The sequence below is a fragment of the Aythya fuligula genome, chromosome Z (assembly GCF_009819795.1).
Source record: "Aythya fuligula isolate bAytFul2 chromosome Z, bAytFul2.pri, whole genome shotgun sequence".
In the NCBI taxonomy this organism is placed as follows: domain Eukaryota; kingdom Metazoa; phylum Chordata; class Aves; order Anseriformes; family Anatidae; genus Aythya; species Aythya fuligula.
Genome location: NC_045593.1, coordinates 74,807,012 through 74,828,162, shown reverse-complemented (window position 1 = coordinate 74,828,162; position 21,151 = coordinate 74,807,012). Strand labels below are relative to the sequence as shown.

The 21,151-nt window shown below is 41.8% G+C and overlaps 1 protein-coding gene across 5 annotated transcripts in view; it reads left to right on the top strand.

The window, feature by feature from the left end:
* The window catches only part of LOC116501227 (A-kinase anchor protein 2-like), a 158,571-nt gene that overhangs the window by 110,498 nt on the left and 26,922 nt on the right, over positions 1-21,151 (top strand). Inside the window, exon 1 of one of the 5 annotated variants that reach the window (XM_032206769.1) lies at positions 19,300-19,324. The exons of the other annotated variants lie outside the window; for them this stretch is intronic. The gene's annotated coding sequence lies outside the window, so the exon portion shown is untranslated. Of the gene's footprint in view, positions 1-19,299; positions 19,325-21,151 lie in introns of those variants that run through there. 5 annotated transcript variants of the gene reach the window in all.

Below are 21,151 nucleotides of genomic sequence, written 5' to 3'. Positions count from 1 at the left end.
TCCACATGCCATGTATTCCTCACGTGTGTTCACAGACAGCTGTCGAGGATCCAGTTGGACGTGTTATTTACAGCTGTGCTCAGAAGGCAGAAATTATATAAAACTTTCCATGGGTAGTGCTGGGAAGCCTTGGAACCTTAAATATGGCAATGGTGGGGAGGCTGTCCATAGGTCCTGATTTACAATTCTGCCTTGCACATATATGTATCCTATATACAACAAACTGTATAGTTTAATAAAAATATTTATTTCTATCATTTATCAGTGTTTCTCTATTGAAATGAGCAAACTAGTCCAGCCAGTGATGAATTTCGTGTTATCTTTTGCCTTTGTGGGCACTTCTGTATGGTAATATTTATTAAATCATATTAATTAGACAGCTCATGAGAGTATGTGGTTGACCTTTCTGGAGGAATGCTGCATTATTTTATCCCCATGGTTACATAAGCCTGTGGGCTAGCCAAAACCACCATTTAGCATTTTATATGTAGAAGATTGGCCAACTAACCTTTGACATAGAGGAAAGCTGCCTTCAACATTAAGACTTAAAACCTGCTCCTGCTGAAATCAGCAGCAATAATCTTGTTTTGAATTGGTGCAGGATTGGGTGTACAAAGATAATGTGATGGTAGTTAGAAGTTACTATTTATAGTGATAACCCAAGTGGAGAAGTTTTGCTGAAACTTTGGCTTTGGAGTTAACGTAGAAAGGATTAGTGGAAAGGCAGGGCCACCTCTGGTCTCTTGGTACACAGCAAAACTGTTCTAAGACTAATTAGGGGCACATGTAGGCAGTGCAGTTTTACTAGTAATTTGATTTAATGAATGCTGCTCATTTAAAAAGCTGTAATTTGTGTTCAGCCCTGAGGAAGTAAGGAGAAACTGCAGGAACAGAAATTCCCCAAAGCAGAGGCACAGCTTTCCAGGTGTGTGACTTAACTGTCGATTGTTCTGTGCTTGCAATAAATTGTTTTGAGTTTAAGATCAGATGAAACTGAAGAGGCCTTATCTGTAAAGGTAGATGTAATCTTTTCCCTTTGACAAGGTACATTTTGCTCTGCTTGGCTTTGTTTTTCCTTTATGCATACAGCTATTTCTTGTAACATCTCTAGATTTTAGTACATTATTAGGTGGCATGTTAAAAGCAAGATTTGGAAAAAAAAGCTTGAATTATGATTGCTTTCAGATAATCTGTTTCTTGTTGACAGATCTCAGATTTTAACTACCGCACATTAACTCTACTGCTTCAAGCAAGTAAATTCCTGTAGGTAACCAACACCGTTCTCATTATGTCTTTAGTGATTCAGATGAATCAACTCACGACTTGTTCTCTTCAGAGCAGAGTTGATAAAATTTCCTGGCATTTTCCAGGAAGGAGACTCTTGAGACTGATGTCTAACATAACTCTTCAGTACTTGTAACAATCTGTGTTCCCAGACAAACTGACAGAGTGAAAAATCACCATCTCATCTTAGAGCTGAAGTGCCGTTTCAGACCGGTAGTCTGTCTTGGTAACAAGTAAATACAAAAACATCCCAGGAAGAGCCGACTTGTGCTCAAACTTATGCAGCAGCAGCAGCGGATGACTATTTGATTGCACAGATCTGGATCAGATGCTGTCAATCCTTTTCTCAGCATACAAGAAAGGGCAACAAATGTACTGCATGGCTGGATGGTGCTTCCATGCATATGAGTGCTTACATCCTCTCTGCATTGCCAGATTTTTTGGCTCTTGAGTCTTGCCATAGTTAGCATTCCTCTTTCAGGCAACTGGAGAAGTATAGAAGAATTTTCAGTTTTCTTTCAAAATAATTAAAGTTTCTAGCTTTTTCTGGTTGCAGAGAAAAGTTTAAAACGTCAGGCTGACCTCTGAGGGCTTGAAAAGCACCAAAGGGCGCTATAATCAGATTTATGTGCTTTTAAAAGGAATATCTTGATTTTGTGGGACTTTAACAATGTCTTCTGAGCAACTGGAATTAGTATGATTGCTGTATGATTAGAGAGGTTTAGTACCATCTCAGCACTTAAATCAATTATAGTTTGTTGTTTCCTGGTGTTGCAGCATGATGTTCACAATTCTGCCTTTCAAAGATGCTTCCTGTTCCTTTCAACTTTCATTTTCCCTCTTGTCTTGTCTTCAGTCTTTTAGTATTGACCCCATGTAAGAAAAGGTCTGCCCAAGATGTGGAAAGACTCCATACACTTTGTTTTTCACACAAGTTAGGTGTTTGGCTGCTTTGGCTTTTAATCTCTTCTCTTCATCTCTTTTATCTAGGAGCAAAACTACTCCATGTCAGCACTGGAGAGAAATAATAGTCTGTTAACTGGTACGCAGTTATTTCTACCCACTTAGATAAATGAGAGGGTGTGTTTGAAGACTGATGTGCAGTTTAGTCATCATAATTTCAAACACCCAAGCACCTAAATAAAATTGTTCTTTTCTATTTGAATAATAAAAATAAATCAAACATAAAGAAACTAATAGGTATTATGCACAGTAGTCTTAGCAATTTTTGTTATGTGACAAATTCCATCACAACTGTGTAGTATTGAGATAGTATGTCTGATTTTCACCAATGAGATACTAAACTAAAGTATATTCCCTAGGTGTTATATCAAATCTATCATATGCAGGTGATCCCATTTTGGCTGATTAATAAATGCCCAATTTTGCACTGTTATTTGGCAGTTCGTGATTGGCTTTTTAAACACTGTTAATGCAGTGCTGTGGAAGAAAGTTCTCTCCCTTCATGCTTCACCCAATAAACAGTTTAGAGATTTTTAAAACCTCTTCCCATGACAAGCATACAGTTTTGCAGAGATAATGATTTATTCTATTCTGGTGTATTCTGTTAATTGCCCATCTCTAATCCAGATATTAAGTATTGAATTAGACATAGGAACATAATTAGAACAAACAATTACATTTTTAATGGATTGAAGAGGAGGCTTGTGGGAATGGGATTTGAATGGTTGTCCTTTAAGGATTTAAGGGTGATTTTTCCGGGCTGCACATTCAAAGGAAGACATCTTCAGTTTCATAGTTCAAACTATGAATACTATTTGTTAAGCAATTACATTTTTTAAAACAAACAAAAAACATAAACTACTGTTTTCTAATGTATTTCTTACCTACTTACTTAAGTGCCTTAAGAATCAAAATTTTAAAGTATTTTTATGGGGTTTAAAATCAAAAGTACAGGTACAAATGCTTCAAATGAAAGATAATTAGTTCAGTGGAAGAAGTAAGTTCCCATACTAACGTCCAGTGATATTTTGTCTGGTTGTCCCTGAGTAGCACAGCAATTTCAAAACAAGAAATCTTGTTCCAAAATTGAGGAAATGTAAATGAGCAAAATACATAAATTCAAGGTGATAAATCTGGGACCCCAATACCTGATTTACGGAAGCATCCTCTAACACCAAGAATGCTTGTTTATCTGTATATTTCCTTCCTTTACAGTTTGCAATAATTCTCCCTACGAATTCTTAGCAACATAATTTTAACTGTGAACTTCAGAACCTAAACTTGTGTTTCTCCCAGGACCTAAATGTCCTTTGACTTCATGTTTCCTTCATTCTAAAATCTACCTGCTTTGATATACCAAGCATCAGTGTTGGCCAGATGAGATATATTACTTTCAGTAAGTCCACTTGCTGATTGTTGAATGCAAGATTTCTGAATGCAATGTAAGAACAAATCCAGGGAGTACTCTAGGCACCGGAGGAATATTTCTGTCAATATTAATAAAAATCAGAAATCCAGAAGCCAGGAAGTGGGAGCTCCAGACAATCACAGAACTTGCTGCACACATCAAATTGTTGCTTAACGCATTATAGAATATCATGCATTCATCCCGGTTGACCTCAGCCTGGCTTTGTAATTTAAATCTTAACACCCTGGATGTAGGAATCCCAATCACTTGTCTGCCACTGGGGCTGAAAGGAAGTAATGGTAGCGGCAGACCACAGAAATGAAAGAAGAATGCAATAACCAGAAGCAAAAAAAGGAGAAAACAAGGGATAAGCAGACCTATCCATCTAGAAGCAGAAGCTACAGGAAGGTCCTGTCATGAAATTAAAAAGAAATGGAGGTCCCAGCACCCTCCGTGTTAATACAACGGAGAATAAACGTAACAAACAACATTTTCAGGGAGGGAAGGAGTGGGGGTGTTTGCTGGTTCCCTGATTGGTAACCAGAAGCTGCCCAGAAGTGTCTTACTCCATTTCCAGCTGAGCACCATGTTTACTGTCTTCATTCATCAAGAAAGGCCTTTGAGGCCCCTTCTCATGATAGTTGCAGGTTTTAGCATGCATCTGTATAACTTCACTGCCATTTTCTGGCAGTAATAAGAACCAGATTCTGATGATGTGTTCATAATTTCCTCTGGGCCCATTTTGGTATAAGCTCACACTAATTAAAACCTGAATTCAGTTCCCATTAGAAGACCCTTGCTCATCTTGTGATGGGAAAGTAAAGTAATACCTGAACTTATGGACAAAAAATGGAGCTTTTGCTGAAGTCAATTTTTTGTCATAATTCCTGGAAGAAAATGTTATCCAAGCCATAGTAATCATCAGGGAAAACAGTTCTTGAGCAAAGTCACGGTAGAATGTGTCGTTAATCATAACCCACCCACATCCAGGCACCATATCGCCAGACACTTCATTGGAGGAAGGAACAGCACTGTTGGTATTCATGATTCATTATATTCAAGGGTTATAAGGTTTTTAGAGTCAGCTGTGGTCACATGTTATGACCAGCATTGTGACATAGACCACTGGATTTCCCTAAACTGCCTTCTGTTTGGATTAGAGCTTATCTTTTAGAAAAACATCCAGTTTTGATTCCACATGTCCAGCAAGGGAGCATTCATCACAGTGTGGATTAAATTGTTCCCTTCATTAATTATACTCACAGCTAACAGTTTCCTGCTAGAAGATAGGCACTGTTTTGCTCTTGGTCTCCCTGAACATTCCCCAGTGCAGACAGAAAAGTCTCATACTCATTTCTCCACTGAGGAGCTGGCAGCTTTATCTGAAGAGCAATTACTTATTTTTTTGCAAACTCATGGGGTTTGGAGAAGTTCTGATATATGGCATTAATTACTGTCTAACAATCAAAGAAACCTGCTCAGTGGGTTCTTTCAAGTCTCACTATTGCTCTGATGTTTACACACTTGTGCCTGTGGCTGAGAATAGCTGATGGTGCTTGCATGGCCTCTGCTTTTCATCCATACTGCTTTCACCTTCTTGTCCACTGGCATTGTACCCTACGTTCATGTATCCACCTCTGTTTCATGGCTACATACATGTACAGTAAGAGATGCTGGATCTCCTTTGATTAGCTCTGGATAGAGCGTTATGAGAGCTCTTCTGAGCATTAATCATATTTCCTGATGAAGTGGTCAAGGTGAGGTGTCTTGGTTGGAGTTCTGTGTGGTTTTGGCACAGTTGGGGCTATATTTGCATTATAGTTTACACCACAGAATTGTAATTTGTTGTCATCATGAAATTTGTGACAATCATAGGTCTTCCAGGAAAACTGGTGTCTTGCTCAAGCAGTACGTTACTGACAGCAGTCACACGCACGCCTCACTGCAGTTTAGAGGCAAACCCACCAACCAGGCGGACTGCAGCCTGTTATGAGCCCTAAACAGAATTTCTGCCAAACCCAAGAATGAGGTTTCTGTGTATGAAACAGAGTGGTGGCAGGATGCTACATATAGGCAGGAGTCTGGGCTAACTGGACTTTGAATACCCCTAAATGAACCGCATGTTTCTGCAGAGCTTTCTGCAGAGCTAGATGTCATATCACCTCACCAACCTCTGATCTTTTCTTTATCCTTTTGGGACCACACGAATTGGTAAGAAGAGATGTCAGTGCTAATGCACTGATAAGTACATTAGCAAAGTTGTTGCTTAGTCAGTTGCTGAGACATTCAGAAGGCAGCAGTTCCCTAAATGAAGACCTAATTTGCCTTTGGGTAAATTCTGCTTAGCTCGCTTCCTCAGCAAACCTCTGTCCAGATGTGGTTTTGGAAGTTATTGGCTGACACTAAACGAAATACTTCTTTGCGTACGTCCAAAGTTAGAGGCTGTATCCAGGCAATAGGGTACCCATAGAGTAGTGTAGCAGGGTGCTATGAGAACCATGTCTGGGTGGAATGAGAGCACTCTGTGTCCATGCTTCCCCTCCTAGTCAACAAACTGAACATAGCTGTCGTCCTTGGTTCAGAAAAGTGTCGGCCTCTGGACTGTTGTGGGGATGTTTTACATTCAGCCATCACCAGTACACAATGAAGTAGTACCCGTAGCTTTTGTAAATTTTCATCTTTTCTTGAGGAGGTACTAAATATTAAGTAGCACTGTACACCTTTCCTGTCCAAAAGTCAAATTATTTGACATTACAAGCTATGCCAGTGATTAGACTGGCTTTCTGGAACTTATTTTGATCTTGGGTGGGATCTTGACAAACCCCCATAAAACTTGTAGAGATGACCACCTGAAATTCAGCATTTAAATCTGATTGCATGCATACCAGTTAGGTGTAGATGCCTCAGACCTCAAAACTGCTTTTTAAGGTGGCAGGATGTGAATTTGGGAGTTTAACTTTAAGCACGAGGGTTCCAGCATTTTTGTTTTAAGGGCCTGGTCTGCTGTGCTTGTGGTTCCAAAAAGCAATGATCTCTGCTTTCAATACATCTGGAGCTGGTCCAGCTCTCCACTGCTGTCCATGTGCAAGCTGCTGCTCACCGCTCCAGAAGGGAGGCTGTTTCCCACGTTCATCCTACTGGCAAACAGCAAAACAACTTGGTTGTCTTCAAGTGGCTTTTTTCAGTGAGTGGTTTCATAATGGTACATTTGTACCCTCGTCTTCACAGAATTGTTGAAATTTCATGGTAATTTTGAAGGGGTGCTGTGATTACGACCTTAATTTTATTTGCCTTTTAATATTAGAACTACTAAGAGGATTCTTTTTTTTTTTTTCACCTGTGATGTAAGAAATGTTAAACACCATCTGATGAAAATGCATTGTTATTTATAGGTAAATCCAATTATTCAGTTAGTTAATGGATCTTAAAAATAGCTGTAAGAAATGGTCATTCATATGTTTTCCAGCAACTGACCGCTACTTACTCTCTGAAAAGCACCCATTCTGATTAATTTATTGGTGAGAATTCAGTGTTGTGCAAGGAGAACAAGATGTGTTAGCATAGCTTTATGCTATATCGTAGATAACAGACAAATCAGCACTCATTGAGCCACTCTGTAATTGCATTAGTCTGTAAACTTCTGGTGGCCTGGTTTCCTCTCTTGTTAAACTGAATCAGAAGAGTTGGAGACACGCTTGGATACTCTCACTCGTAGATTAGAGATTTCCTTTTTTGGAGGTTTGTTCTACTGGCTTGTTTTTCCATTAAAAATGAGACATGGTGTCAGTCTGGTGTTGTTTTTGATTCTGCCAGAAAACTGTAATGCATTAAGTCCTGCATGTAAAAAATGTTCGTTTGTTCTAAACTTAAGTTTATTTATAGCTTGAACATCTCACATGATGAGGTCTTCCAGCTTTAAGTCACAAGCAATATAAATTGAGTTCTAAGATTAGCCATTGTATTTATTTTTCTAGTTTTTGTAACTAATTTAGGTCCTTGCCTTACTCTGAATGTGTCAATTTTGATAAAGGATATTCAGCTGATAGAGCACATTCTACTCCACTGTCTGTCAATTAGTGAGCTGCATAACATTAGAAAAAGAGAAAGAAAATGTGTGTTTATTCCCCTCATAATAGCCCCTTTCTGAACAACCAAGTTCTTGTTAACCTGTCAATCAGGAAAGGAAACCACCAAAGCTAACTGGCCTTTACAAAAAAAAAAAAAAAAAAAAAAAAAAAAAAGCTGCATTTACTCTTTTTGTTGTGTGAAAGTCTGCTTGTATTTTTCTCCAGTGTGCTAAGTTCCTAACCTCCCAGCAAGCCACCTAGGGCAGTGAAGTGAGACAGGTGCTTATGCATTTTTTGGGACCTGCAGGCAGGGTGCCAGGGGCAAGCTTGGCTGCTTCAGCTGGCAGCTGCCTCTGCCCCAGCCCGGAGGCTGCTCCTCCACACAAGCACACAGCCAAGGTTTGCAGTCTGACTCCCCCATTTGCTACCCAGCTGATCAAAAAAGAGGCAATGAGAAACAAAGTGAATTTAATACTTCATCTAAAGTTATGATCTTTCCAAGGCAGATGTTGCCATGAACGCTGTGGAGCCCACAAGGACGAAGCTGTTGCACTTACATGTGGGTATCTGCTCACCTGTTGAGGGAACTGGGGCAGCCCAGTAAGGGACAACACAGCCTCAGCAAGGACTGATGCCAGCACAGGCATTTGTTTTCCTCTCTTGGGCACAATGTGCCAAAGAGACATTAAAAACTGACTGATGGGGAGGAAAATAGACGCTAGGGACTAGCACATGCACTGCGGACAGCATCTTTAAAACATTCATTAACATGTTTATTGAGTAATATAGATGTTTTTTCTTTCTAGTAGGGCCTTCTAGGCTAGATGCCATCCTTAGGCAAAAGCAATGAAAAGCAAAACCTGAGCAGAATATCTCTAGACCACACTGTCTCTGTGCTTTACTTGAAACCTGTACAGCGTTGTTCTAAAATACTGTGCTACCATGAGAAGTTTCTCCTAAGCACTAAACTGCATTTTTCTGAAAGTCATCCTTGCTGTCCTTACAATTTGCTGTATGCAGGAAAGTGGAAGGCTCCAAAATACACAAATTTTGTCAGAGTTTGGTGCTAGACCAGTGATCTAAGAACAGAGGCATGAGTGGAGTGTTTCCCTCCTCCAATGGCAATGTTTACCCTAATACAGAGAATATTTGTTGCCCTGGAGGAAAAGGAGGAGATGGCATAAAGCTGTTCACCAGCAGAACCCAGCCAGAATGGAGCAGAGACGTCTCAGAGCCTTTCTGGCATCTCAGGTGCAGCTTTAGGTTGTTCCAGGTTGTTTAGGTTGCTTGGTGGTAGCTTTATTCAGCCCCTTAATCAGGGGCAGAACATCCACAATCTTGGTAAAATGCAGGGAGGTAGTCTCCCGGGGTTGGCAGGGATTTTTAAAAAGGTAGATTGAGGTGGTTCTGTAAAATGGAGATAATTTCCAGGATAGTTGTGAAGCACCTGAGTGCCTGCTGTGTGGTTTGAGGTCTTTGAATGGGGAACTTGGGAAACATCAGATGTTCTGTCCATCATCCCTGCAATGGGAAAGAAATGCAGATGGGCTGTACAGGTGTCTTGCTATTCCTACTCTTTCCAGATTGCATCCTTTAACACGCGAAATCACAGTGCCATCCCATGCTGCCTCTGTGCAGACTCACATTCATTAATCACATTAATACAGGGTGGGGAGATGCTCCGACTTGGGCAGCCTTCCCCAGACCTACAATGGCATAGCCTACGTGGGCACATGCCTTGATGCCCAAGATGATGGTCTGCTTCGGTCATCCTCTGGCCCCACAGTAGTGGGGCAGGCAGCTGCAGACGGGACACATGGCCTAGTCTAGTATTTCCAATTGCTTCCCAAAACCCTGCAGCCGTCACGTTGTTAAGAGCCTTAATTTTCTTAGCAGCTGGGCTGAGCCCAAGAAATCGTTATGGGTTGATTTTATTGTTGTTGTCTCTATTGTTGTAATATGAGGATGGAATTAAAAACAAATGTCTCGGCGCTGATGTTCGCCTAGAGTGTGAGACAGCACACTGGTTTAGAGACCAACATATTACCCCAGACTGTAGCTGTACTCTTGAAAATGCAAACCAGGAGGACTGCTGGGCAGTTTACGAGCTGTGTTCCACTGTTGCCTTCTGAGTGGGATCTGTATACAGAATCTCAGCAGAAGTCAGCTCGTGCAGAAGCAGGATGAACTGGCCCAATCCACAGCAATCACGCCACTGCAGGATGCTACACGGAAAGAGCGTGGCTCGATACACTGCTCACGAGCTCTTACACCAAGACACGAGCAGATGGTGGATGGAGGAAGCCAGAGGGGGAAGAAGGACAGCTGTCAGAGTAGAGAAAGCTGGAGGGAAAACCAAGACCAGTATGAGGAAGAGAAAACGTTGTGGAAAAACTCAGAAAGGAGAAACTGTGGGCACGTTGATGTGGGTGGTCTTTATTCGCAGTTCTGCAGTCTCCACGAGGCAGCGACTGAGCAGAAAAGGTCTCTGCCAGTCCCCTGCCATGGAGCCATTTTTCCTCATTTTTTGCTTCTAGGCACGTAGGCTGCTGCAACTGCATTTGCAGGATCCTGCAAATTGCAATCATGACACTTTGTGATGTATCATATTAAAGGAGCTTCTCTGTCTATATAAGGCCAAAATCCCCTGATTTCCAATTTCAATCAAATAGGCATCGGAGAGGGAGCATTTCCAAGCTGAATTCAGTGAGACCATTTCTTCGTGACATAATGTCCTGTGAAAATAAACTGACAAATGTGGTAACACAGTCCAGCAGGGTATTAGAAACAGTGCTGTAAGCTCTCTCCATTCCACACAAGAGTTCAGATTTACAGAGAGCTTTTCTCCATCAGTCCTCAAATGAGGAGAAATAAATTTGCATCAAGAAATGATGTAACACACTTACCTAATAAAAAATAATCTCTCCGACATATTCAATGAATTAATCATTTAGCACCAAATAAAAGATATCTGCAGGTTTTTTTTTGTCTTCAAAGCCCTCTCTTTAATAAGATTTTGGTATTACACATCTTTTATTTCAATTGATTTTTCCTTTAAAATGCACACGACTTCCATAGTCTCAGATACACTTCAGGATGAAACATGTGATATGCATCTGCCCTGACTGACTTTCAGAGCATCCTGCCTTTTCTTCTGATTATATGAATTTCAAGTGTGTGCTTTCCTGACTGATCCTAGGAGAATTTGTGGTGCCCAGGAGTTTCTTTGTATGGCTTTTCTGCCCCAGCATGGAAATGCGCTTTCAGCATTCTTCTTCACCTCGGTCTCCAAAGTGCGAAAGGCAGTTCAGATGTTTCCAACCCGGCATTTTTTGTAATAAGAAAATATTATTACATCAGGAGGAGTGTGCTTATAGTGGAACATGGTGCTTCTTTCAGTGCATTTGCTGTTGGCAAGCTCTCTCCTGTTTTCTCCTGTTCATTTTGATAGCTGAATCTTGTCTCAGAAGGCAGTCCAATTTCAGGAGGGTCCTGTATCCCCAGAATTCATCGTATGTGCCACAGTTTCACCTGCCTAGAAAGAAATTTGCATTAATTAATTAATTGAAGAATTAACTAAACGTTAACACCAGGTGTAGGATGTCATTCTGTAACCATATTTATACCCTTTTGCATACTGCCATCAATTGAAAGTAGCTTAATTTTATAGCAGACATCATTTACAAGTCTGTAATGACTAGGGCAAAAAGCCAGCATCTCGACACAAACTTATTGGTTAGGTGCTGTTGGAAAATTTTAAATAACTGCCTTTAAATTCCAGAAAATCACTGCAACTAGGGAATGCAAGTTTGTGTTTCCTTTGTACCTAGGGATTCTTTAATATTTCCTGATACGCTCTTACCCATTTGATAAGCAGCACAGTGCACACCTTGATCTGTTTATCTGGAGTCTTGCTGGATGGCATCATCCTGTGCTTGAGTGAGATATATGCTGAAGATTTAAGCTACAAATAGCAAACATCTTACTTACCTCTGCTCATCCCACACCTTTCATAGAAATGCAATATTATGGATTTCTGAAAGGTTGAGTGAAAGCAACATAAGCTGGATTTTTAGACCAGGAATAGCCTTCATCTTCCTCCTACGTGATATGCAGGTGTATTTCAAGGAAAATGCATTTTTTTGAATTCTGGACTCATGCGACTAGCCTCAGTCAGCCAGTCAGCATCACCTTGTTGCTGTGCAGGATTCCCACAGACCTCCCAACCCTGCCAGCACTGGTGATGGCAGGGGCCAGGGCTATGGGCTTTTGGGAGGAGGGAGATAGTGGGGGAAAAGCAATCTACAGCTTCTTTTCCCTGCCATATTGCAATGTTATTATTGCTCTTGTTGCTTAATAAAAAGAGCTACCCTATTAAGAAAACGAATCAATAGTAAGAGAACAAAATTTTGTGTGTTTTGATATTTGCCGATATTAGGCATAGAGGAAAGGACAGCAGAATAGTTTCATCAAAAGAAACAGTAAATAGGACTTGAACAATGCACGTTTTTATTAAGCGTGCAGCTATTTGACATACTGCATTGTTGATTCTTGGTCTGTAATCGTTTTGTCATGCCCAACTTACATTGGTAATTTGCCTGTGCTTCTTACTGCTCTCCCTCAGGTACGGGTGGCAGATAGCACTAAGTGCTGTGATTGCAGGCACGTGGTCTCCTCTTTCCAGACTGCTGGGATTTCTCCTTTGTAGTTTTCTCTGCATACATTTAGTTAAAGCTAAACTGCTCAAAGCTGAGCCATCCCTGCATCTGCAACAACCCCACAGATTCTCAGGTTATGCTTGGAGGAACTTGTTGTGAGTCTGTTTTATTTAACATATTCAGTGTTAAATGGGAGAGCCTCCTGATACCTGACTTCAAAATGCATCTTCTGAAACCCCAGGTAACCTGCAGGCAGCCTGAAGGGTTTTTACTCTGACTTCTACCTCTAGCTCCCTCTTAATTCAGTAGCTTTTCTGCAAACATTGAACAAGTTTTGGCTCTGCTGAAGAAACGATAACTCTTGTAACCCTGAACTGTCTTCTCTGCTTTGCCTGTGCCAGATGTGTAATGGCACCAGAGTTAAAATGCTCAGATTTAGACTAAATGAATGGAAATCAACAGGCATAACTGATATGCAAGGCTGGGAGTTACCTAAACATTTTGTTCTGTTTTAAAACAAACATTTTTCTGCTAGCTTTTTCAGTATTATAAGGATCTTTGTTTCCAGCCACCTTATCTAAACAAATCAAAATAAACTCTGTGCACACATTCCTTGCTACTACAATAAGTGGCCTGCTCTTAACTTTTTTCTTTTTTTTCCTTGTATTTTTCCACCTTTTATTTTTTGCTGGTTTGAGGAACAGCCTCAGCATGTAGGGTGATGGGTCATCTGAAGTGCTAACAATATTTAAAACCAGTCCTGGGGAAGTTTCTTCAAATCACTGTGTGTTCACAGAGAGACAAGAGCCTGCACAGCACATTTTCCATAGGGCAGCAGATGAAGAAATGCCCAGTTACCCCTTGGGTGTCCACCTGACACAGGGTAGCACGAAGCAGCTGAAGATGGTTTCAAAAGTATGGAGAAAAGAGCATGGATGAAGCCAACTTGAATTACTTCACCTTTATCACAAAGCAAAAACTGAGCTGCTTACTTACTTCTCCAGTGAGGGGTGCTGAGACAAGCTTGAGCCTTAAAAACCTCCGATAAGTGGAGGTGAGAGGTTTATGGTGACGTGGCTGTGGTATATGGCCGTAAGGATGGCACTGGGTGGGAGTGGTTGCACCAATGTCACAACTTGGGTAGTTTTCACCTACCTCAGCACCCACAGCAAAAGTGTATAGATAAGCCAGCAATTTTGAGAGGAACTGAAAAGACAAGGGCGGAGATAAAGTCTTTCCCTCTCTATATGCCTTTCAGCAAATATAAGTAATGTATTGTTTCCAATTCCTTATTTGCTTGCAAAAGTGGACACAGATGAACAGCCAAATATTTACTGTAAATATATGAGAAGCACAACTCGGTAGGTGCAATGCTGTATGACCTTCTTAACTAGTTTTTTAAGATATCATCTTTTCATGAAACTTTACACTGTTGACTGATTGGCATTTATATCTCTGGCCTCAGTATTTTTGACAAGGTATTTTACATGTGCTGTGCTAGGAGTAGAAACCACAGCACGTGCTGCTTTCTCTCTGAATTGATAATGCCCCCAAGACCCAGTTTTTAGGGCAGTCAGTCGTGCATACATCTTTTAAGAAGTTTTACCTGTTCAGCATGGGAAATGAGAAGGAAGCACACATTTTTAGCCCTTGGAAATGAGTTTCAATCCAAGTAACATCAGGAGAGAGCCTCCAGGTATTCCTTGGGTTGGTTTGAGCACAAATTCATTTTTTTTTCCCCATAGTAAAAATGTTTTGGATACGCAAGTCCTACTCATACTATACAGTGTGGCTGCCAGCAGGAGTGTATGCTCACACGAGTGTGAGTATGCAGCAGAGATTTCTTTCAGAAGATGCTTGAGCCTTCCTCCATCAGAAGAAGACGGGTTCCCAAAAGCAAGCAAGGACAAAGCCTGGTGCTGGTTTCTCCACCTGTGGAGCTGGGCAGCAGCAAGGCACCCCCTCAGCTCAGGACGCGCAGAGCACGCCAAGCACTGGTGAAAAGCAAGAGCCCCACATGCTCCTATCAGGGCATGGCAGCTTCCTCTCAGAAGTTTATCTTGGTGGCCATTCTTGGATAATTCATTCTGAGCAGCTATTCAGCTGTCCCCGCTGCTGCATTTGTCTGAAGTATGGGTGCCTATGGAGGGGGCTGTGCTGGGAAGGAGAGTTTCAGAAAGCGAGCGAGCTGTCCTTGCTGCCTGTCCTCAGAAATTGGTTTTATTTCTGCCTGATTCTGGTTTTCTTTGTAAGAAGAACAGCAGGCCTGGTTACAGCACCAGGGGAAATTAAACTGACAGAGCCAATTTGTTCTCATAAAATAAATAGAAGTGGCCTTTGGGTTTAAAGCGTGTGATTTCCGCATCTGGAGGAGGAAGAACAATTAAGATTGCTCACCAGATTAAATTCTTTCTAATTGTCGGTTATAAACTTGCTACTGGAACATTAGGAAATATCCAAGAAAACTCCTTATTTTTTAGAAGTTTTTTTATATATTTATTACAAGAGACAAGAAAGTCTTCTGTCAGGTTGGCTTCCTTGGCTGCTGTAAGCAGGTACACTGCCAAAAACTGAAAATCAGCTCACGAGCAGGCCAGAATCAGGGGTGGATTGTCACCTGCACAGAAAGCTGTCTCCCCTTTCCTGATCTCTGCTTGCTGCACCCCGCCACACCTCGTGAGGTCATGTGGAGAAGTTGGACGTGCGAGTTAGATGCAGTGACATGTGTGCCCTTAATTTGGGTTCTTAGATCTGGCTCTAGGCACAAGCCCAGAAATGCACAAATCCAGAAGGCTGATTGGTGCTGGCGTTTGCCTCTCAGCCCCTACTCTGGGACTGGGAGGCAGAGGAGGGAGTAGTACCACACTGTTATTTAATGTGGTAGTCCTGAAGGATGGAGCAATTAGCTGAAAAAAACAAAGACCACAGAACCAGTCTGTGACAGGGCTGACATCAAACTAGAAAGCTTTTTCCATATTGCTTTTATCTCTGCTGTTTTACACTGGATTTCTTAGATTTCTCTGACCTTCACCACCCATTGTTTATTTCTCGGCCAGGTTGGTGAGGTAGATTTGTGGAGGAGTTGTTAAAAGTGTGAAGGAGATCCTTAGGACATTAAGCAATTGCTGTCAGCTGCATGCTCAAGCACCACTGCTGGTTCCCACAACTCACGATGTGGGGCACTTTCCCTTTTACAGTCCCAGCTAAATTTGGCTCGGGCAGATCTGTGGAGATAATAAAGTCCGAAGATAATGAGCTGAATCGGTGACTCTGGTCCCTTAAGACCTTCCTTCGTGTGCAGGCCAATTTGCAGAGTTACAGAGGAGAGAGATAACACTTGGTCTAAAGGGATTCGTGTTGTGAAAAGATGGTTAGTACAGAGTGAGGAAAGTGAACACTTTTATTATTTGTTTTTTCATCCACTACTGCATATCTTGAATTCAGTTGCTAATGCTTAATCATGAGGTATAACACAGTAAACCCCTGTTTCTGCCACATTTTATAAAAATTCAGTGACTGCTTTGTTTAGCCATAACCACAATTTGCAACTGGCAGCTAAAACCTGAGGTAACTTCTTCCAGACACAGCTGTGGCATGTGCTGTGCCCCACAAACAGCACTTCATCACATACGTTCACCAGTGAGAGCTGTTTTGAGCTAAAGAAAACCGTAAGAAGTTCTGAGGTCCATGCAGTAACCCTGGTGCCACCTGCATCCTTGTCTTTGGTTGAACTCCTGCTGAGGCCTTTTTGTTGCCTGTACAGGTGTCCCCTGGCACAGACAGGCAGTCATGCAGCCAGTGCTTTTCCAGCTTCTTTTAGCCCTTCTTATTGAAAAGTTTAATTCAGCACTGAAACTAGACATGAGCTGCCATTCTGAGAGACACATTTGGCTTCAGACTGGAGCATCCTCAGATCTCTAGCCAAAAATAGGAGCTGCCTACCTCACACTAGCTTTATATATAAACAGATACAGATACAGGTACAGCTTTAATATGCACTTGCTGCAAATTTGGGAGATTTAGAGGCCTGAAACAGGTAAATCACTTTGATATATATATATATTTTTTAGTAGTAGTACAGTAATTCATAGGATCTTTTAACTTTTGGCTAGTTTAATACATATTCAACATTAATTATTCTAAATCTATGCTAATGAATGAGAAATACTTCATAAGACACAATCACTTTTAGCCACCCTTCCTGCACAGTTATGCAGGAGTGTCCTAATAAGAGAGATTTCACTGGAATAGAAATTGATCGTACTAAAAGAAAAGCAACACACAACACGTTTTGTAGCACAGGCTTGAAGACTATTGTTTGCACCCAGGTGGCGTTGCAGTGTGACGATAAGATCCCAGTGTGCTGCTCCTTTTTTTGCACGTGCTGGGGCCAGCCTCACTCTGTCATTTGTAATCTTGATGACTCCAGAAGACAATATGTGCTGATTGTTCATGAATGCTCATACAGTTTTTGTTGCCTTTCAGTCTACATTCACTTTCTTCCTTTTGGTACAGAGATGTAAAGGAACCAGGGATGCACAGTGCATAACTGTTTAGGAAGGGTGGCTAAAAACAAAGATGTGTCAAGACTCTTTGCACATCAAGTTAGGAGGGATCACTTTAAAGTGTTCTTGGACCACTTTGAGATACACTTCTGGTATTTTTATTTATTTCCTGACCATTCAGCCATTTCAAGATTCTGTTCAGGCTTTTCACTGCAACCAAGAGAAGTATTTTTTAGAAGAAACTTCAGGTTTTAATGGAGGGGACTAGAGCTTTAAGGAAATAAAACCTCCAAAACACAACTTATTTAAAGTCTGCAGGAGAGGTGGGTATGAATTCTAGAGGGCGAAAAAAAGGGTTGGTTGTTTATTTGCTTTGAGGCCAGTTGTAGCAGAAAGAGTTGGACAGGGTGCATCTGCTGCCTTAGCTACTAAGCTACTTCATTATCAATAACCCACTTCATTTTTGCATCATAATAGTATAGTCAGGTAATGTTATTCTTGTTTTCCAAAACTAACTGGAATGAGAAGCAGGTGCTTTAAAAAAAAAAAAAATCAATTTCCAAGCACAGCTCTTGTAGATTTCAATGAAAACTGAGCATCCACTTGTCCAGTGGGCAGTTCCTGTGAGCCTGTAGCAAACAAGTGACTTGAGCACCATCTCCTGCACACCTGAAACTGAACTACCAGTTACAGCCCTGGCCTCCACTGGCCTCCAGGGCATCCGGGGCTTTAGCTGGTCTGTGGCATGAAGAGCACATAAGATAAGCACTCCGTGATCTTCTGTTCCTTCAGTGACTACAGGTGGAGCAGGGTTACTTGAACTTTGTACTTAATCAATAAGGAGATGTAGAAAATGCATTAAGAATCCATTTAGTTTAACACAATATTGAATTTCTCTCTGAGGTATCTGTCCCTCCTCATTCTCTAGAATTCTTGGATAGTCTGTATGGAAATTAGGCCGTATTTCTTTTCTCTTTAAGGCTCCACTATAGCCACTCTTAGTTTTGTTTTGTGACAAGCATGTTGAGTGAAAATGGGCCTTTTCTTTCTTTTTCTGTGAGTACCTTATTTCCCTTCTGTTCTCATCGATTTATTCAACAGCTGATAAGAAGTATCTTACCTACCCATTTTAAAACTGTTGAGATTTGCCTCACTTAGCGTGGCTCAGGGAGGTGGCCAGGAGTCAGGTGAAGTGAGCTACCACCACCTTCAAGGGTTCATGTACAAAAAACAGCAGTGCTGTTGGGTTTGATCACTGTTCGTAGAGGATGCCTGTGCCCTCCCTCTGCTGATGCCCCAGGTCAGATGTGACCAGTAGCTGTGCTTACATCCAGCACAACCTCCAGCTTGTTTTCAGCTGCTGTGGCACCACCAGCACCAAAACCCCAGCTGGCCAAATATTCTCCAACTACACAGAAGCATGCAAGATGCATCAGTATGTTTCTTCAAACCTGCCCAAATTTAAATGCATGCTTAGATTTTTCTTCTAAACAAAGCAGCAAAGCAACAGGCAGAAGAACAGAAGCAGCCGGAATCATCATCATCTATAGTAAAATATGTAAAGCCACCCTAAATTCAGGCCACCTAAACCCAAGGTCTCAGAGAGTGCATGGTCATCACAGCTCAGCTTTTTAGTGTTAGCTATCAAACCTCCAGGAAAGCTAATCCAGGGGTACCCAAATGTCATAGCCCACAGGCAGTGGCAGTGAACAAGTATGGTGCTGTAGGAAACACTGTGTGTGTTTTTTTCCCAGCCACCCTCCCTTCTGATTTTTTTTTTAATGTTCCCTATCTTCTCATGTTTTACATGTGACTGACACATTTCCTGCAAGCGCAGAGACCATGCCCTGGTCTGGGTCTCCTGAAGCAGGAGGTTACCCAACATGCCCTAAGCATTTCAGCTCGTGTTCGAGCCCCTCCCATGGAAAGAGCAGTCTATCCTTTCCTTTTTCCTCACAGGTAAAAACAGCTGCTAATTGCTGCATGGAGCTCATGTCTTGCACAGCAGCCGTTCGTGTAATTGCTCCTTTCCAGTACACAGCCAGCCACACACTGTGTTGGCGATTGTGCCTCTCCCCCCTGCAAAATAAAATAAAGAAAAAAAATAATAAAAATGTATATAAATCCCTGCTTGTGCTAGCTAGAAGCAGGTCCCTGGTTCTGCTGCTGCTGCCAGCTGAGTGAAGTCTCCTCTTCCCGAGCAGCCGGAACGGGCGTTTTCCTCCCAATACAGCCTCTTTGTGTGAATGGGCTGAGGGTGTGGGCTGCCTGGTTTTCTGAAGCCAGCCCTCCCTCAGCTTATAGCGTCACAGCCCTGAAACCAGCCCGCTGGAGAAGGAATTTGACCTAATGAGCCAAAAATAGTGGAGGCTCCTGTGGAAAACGGCATTTTTTGGTTTTGCTTCAGAGTTTGCAGGAACAGAAAGGGAGAGAGAAGGGGTAAGCTAAGATTTCTGACCTGTGGCTTGTGTCTTCATTGCACCTTTATCATTTCAGAGAGGGAGGCATGTTTGAAATCAGTCACTTTTTCCTGTGATCGCTGTGGAATTCACTGCTCTGTGGCCGGTCTGCTCATTGTAACACTAGGCAGAGCTTTCTGAAGTTTGCAACTTTCTATTTATGCTCAATACTGTAGAATATTGTTTCTGGAGGTTAAAAATGCTGTTTTATACATTTTGTGTGCATGTGATAACCAGAAAAACCATCCCCACGTTCAGAGTCGGTGTTCTTTAGACAGTGCCAGCAAAATCTTTCAGCTGAATCCTTTGGTTGTTCCAGGGGTGTGCTGCTCACTGCTCAGGTGTGTTATCCTCCTTACCAGTGCAAAATGAACTTCAAGATGATAAGGGTGTCTGTTCAGCCTCAACATCTGGTTGTTCAGCACTGGAGGAAGTAAAGCACGGTGCCGCGAGCAGCCACTTGGCTTCTGCAATGCTTGGTGCAGGCTGTGGCACTCAGGTGGTGCCTCTGTGCCTGCTCCCTGACAGCACAGTCTTAAGCTTCCACGCAAGAAAGGAGAAGGGGTATTTTAGGGTAAAAGCCAAGGCGGCTTGATCCTTTTTTCTGGAATGTGCTTTTGGTTTTACATACAATGAATCCGTAGCCAAGTCTCATGCAGTCTCTTCAGATAGTGAAAGCAGACGTGGTTTGTACAGCAGCCTAACAAACAACGCTCCTTTGGGCTGATCTGGTTAAACCATTTTTGTCTGGCTGCCCTCTCCTCTAACACAGCCTGACTGAGAGCATGTCATACATCCATACAGAAACGTGAGGTGCTGCTTGCAGCTCAAGGGGGAGCCTTTCCACGTCTGTTTGAAAGACCTCCAAGCAAGCATTTCCTACCAGATAGCAAACTGCCTGAGAAGTGCAGATGACAGCAACCTTTTATATAACAGCTCCCTTGACAACAGTGATCCTGCCAAACATTAAATAAATAAACCAACATTTACTTAACTTTTCTGCAATTAAGGAAAAAGGAAACCCACAGCCAAGGGGCTGGAGCAATCAGACTTCTCAAGCAGCAGTTCGAGCAGGAATAGCCCGTCCCATTTGCACCATTTTACCCCACCATTATCTTGATTCTCCACTTGCTGAAAGGGCAAGTGATGAATGTCTTAATCAAATAATGTCCTAATGTAGTCCAGATGTGCTGTAGGTCACTTAATCGGTGGCTTTTCAACAGGAAAAGAAGGAATAATGAGTCTTTGGTTGGAAGAGGGGAGGGGAGCAGGGGCAGAGGGATGGGATGTAGTAGGTGCTGAAAGGGAATGTCTTATTCTCTGGGATTTCTTAACTGTCTTTTTCCCAAATAAGGAATGTGAAAAAAAATCCAATCCCAGACTTGCTTTCACTGAAATATTCACCTGCAGGTGATAGTGAGATGACTATAGTGCTTCATTTGTGTTATGAACAAAGTTCAGATGCAGTTGCTAACTGCTCACAACCCCTAGATCACATAAGAGGTCATATATTTAGCCTGGGGACAGCAATGGCATGTAGAGAATTTACCAACATCCTCCTTCCTAGAAACTGTAGACATATGGTTTCTTACTAGTGAAACTGTTCTCTAGAACTCATGAAGTCTGGCTTCTTTTTCTTTTAAGTTTTACTAAGTTACTGGCACTTGCTGAAATGGTGGGTTAAACTCCCCTAATCATCTTGGCTGCATTGGATCTATCATTTACTGATAGCTATTTTTGTTTTGTGGGTGTGTTTTGGAGTGGGTATTTTTATCCACGTGCCATCCAGAAAGTTAGATTACATACA